This window comes from Momordica charantia (genome assembly GCF_013281855.1).
Source record: "Momordica charantia cultivar OHB3-1 chromosome 10 unlocalized genomic scaffold, Mcharantia_2.0 BLBB01000010.1, whole genome shotgun sequence".
NCBI classification, from domain to species: domain Eukaryota; kingdom Viridiplantae; phylum Streptophyta; class Magnoliopsida; order Cucurbitales; family Cucurbitaceae; genus Momordica; species Momordica charantia.
The window spans coordinates 14,117,658-14,120,167 of record NW_028275158.1 but is presented as its reverse complement, the minus strand read 5'-3'; the positions used below and the strand labels follow the sequence as shown (position 1 = coordinate 14,120,167).

Here is a 2,510-nt window from a genome sequence, read left to right as displayed (position 1 = left end):
ATAAGGGTTCCGCTTAAGTAGCCTAGACATAGGACCTTAACCCGAGGTTGCGACTATTTCCATCCTAAAACTAAGATATCTCTCATAATAGACATATTAGGGAATGTCTTAGGACTTTGAACTTGCTTAGACATAAGTCAAGTGAAAAGCGTAGTCGTTGGTTCCTGAAGTAAAATGCATATCGTCCTTAGCATATCCTTGATTCTTTGTTGGCTAACTTGAAGTAATTCGGGCTAGGTTTTATCATTATAAGTCCAAATCCCAAATCCAAAACCATTATTTGTGACCACTTCCCATTTTACAAGAATCACTCATTTCAACATTCACTATTCTTTAAAACTTTAGAGTTTGGAAATTATTTAGAAGTCCTTGAGGATAGATACTTGGATACTCCATCCATTTTATATTACTCTGACAGGTGTACACTTGCATCTATATAATTGTTACCACGCTTAGTGCGTGCGTTCAGCAAAACGCCAGTCAAGTTTTTGGCGCCGTTGCCGGGGACTTTAGTTTTAAAATTATTTTCAAATTCTTTTAGTTTTTATTTTTGTGAATTGTTGTTGGGTGTAATTTCCATCCACCGTTTTTGTTCTATATTTTTGGTCGTTTATCTCACAAGGGTAAGTTAAAGTGCATGAGCACAAGATCTTTTCTTCTACACCTTGATCCTGAGATTGAGCGGACCCTTCGAAAAACTCGAAAGGAGCAAAGACTTCGAAAACAACTAGAAAAGCAAAAAGAGAGAGAAGGTGAAATCAGTCCTGAAAGTGAGGTAGAGAGTACGAGCACATTAATGGCAGATATTCCACCTCGTGATCCGGTTGATCCACTTGCTGTTAACGGTAATATGAGGGATCATGTAAGAAATGATGAATTCAACCATATCCAGATGGCGGACAACAGAGACGTGGCAATGCGAGAATATGCCGCCACGGCTTTTCAGAACTTTGATTCAGGGATAGTCAACCTTATTCCAGCCCACGCAAACTTTGAGCTTAAACCAATGATGTTCCAAATGTTACAGACAATTGGACATTTTGGAGGACAGGAACATGAGGATCCACATGATCATCTGAAATTATTCATTCAAATTGCAAATGCATTTCGATTACCTGGTATAACAGACGATGCTCTGAGACTAACACTTTTTCCATTTTCTTTGAAGGACCAAGCTAGAGTATGGCTCAATGCATTTCCACCGGGATCCATCACCATATGGGGGTCGTTAGTGGAGAAGTTCTTAACAAAATTCTTCCCACCTACTCGCCACGCTGATATCAGAGAGGAGATCATCTCCTTTAGACAGTATGATCGTGAACCTGTTCACGAGGCGTGGGAAAGATTTAAAGAACTAATCAGGAAATGTCCGAACCATGGCTTGCCGGCATGCATCCAGATAGAACATTTCTTTAGAGGTTTAGATCATCCTACTAAGATGATGCTAAAAAATGCTGCCAATGGAGCCTTTACAAAGAAGACATTCAACGAGATAGTTGACATCCTAAATGACTTAGCTTCACACAACGAACTATGGTGTTCGCAAAGATCTAGGGCAGCACCAAAGAAGCAAGATCCAGCTGGAGTTTTGGCTCTGGACATTGCGACCTCGATGCAAAAAGTGATGGTTACAATGAACCAGAGGCTAAAAGAGATGGCATTGGGAATAAAAAATCCATTAGCCACGCCGATACAACCTGTGCAGTCGGATTATTACACTCCTGCCCCTGTTTGCCAAGTCAATGATCTCATTTGTTCATTTTGCAGTGAAAACCATATTTATGATAATTGTCCACATAACCCTGCTTCTGTTTTTTATGTAGGACATGGGAACAATAGGAACTTTAACCAATATTCGAACACCTACAACCCAGGTTGGAGGCACCACCCTAATTTCTCATGGGGAGGACAAGGAGGTTCGAGCGGTTTTAATCAAGGGCAGAGCCAACAGAACAAGCAGCCCTATGTTCCACCAACACAGCAATACATCCCACCACCGCAACAACAGTACAATCAGAGAACACAGACTCCACCAGTTCAAAATAACAACTCCAATCTTGAGAATATGATGAAGGAGTATATGGCCCGAACCGACGCAGTGATACAATCCCAAGCGGCATCAATGAGGAATTTCGAGACCCAATTGGGACAGCTCGCCAATGAATTGAAGAATAGACCACAAGGTTCTTTTCCAGGCCATACTGAATTACCAAAACGAGAAGGGAAAGAACAGTGCAAAGCTGTCACCCTTAGGAGTGGACTGGCATATGATGGACCAACAATGCCAACAACAGATGTACAGATTCCGTCCACTGAACTAACTGTAAAGATACCAGAGAATCCAACAACACCAGAAAAAGAAAATACTAGAAAAGGTAATGAGGACACCCCGAGTGTTCCTCCACAGGTACAACCTTCTTTTACCCCTACTCCCCCGTTTCCACAAAGATTAGTTAAGAAAAATAATGATTCCCAGTTTAGAAAATTTTTAGATATTTTAAAACAATTGC

At 40.9% G+C, this 2,510-nt stretch overlaps 1 non-coding gene across 1 annotated transcript; it reads right to left on the bottom strand.

Moving 5' to 3' along the window:
- Nucleotides 1-1,276: 1,276 nt before the first annotated feature.
- On the bottom strand, nucleotides 1,277-1,383 carry LOC148208618 (small nucleolar RNA R71). The gene has a single exon (XR_015788579.1). It is a non-coding gene; the product is annotated as a small nucleolar RNA R71 (small nucleolar RNA).
- Nucleotides 1,384-2,510: the final 1,127 nt, after the last annotated feature.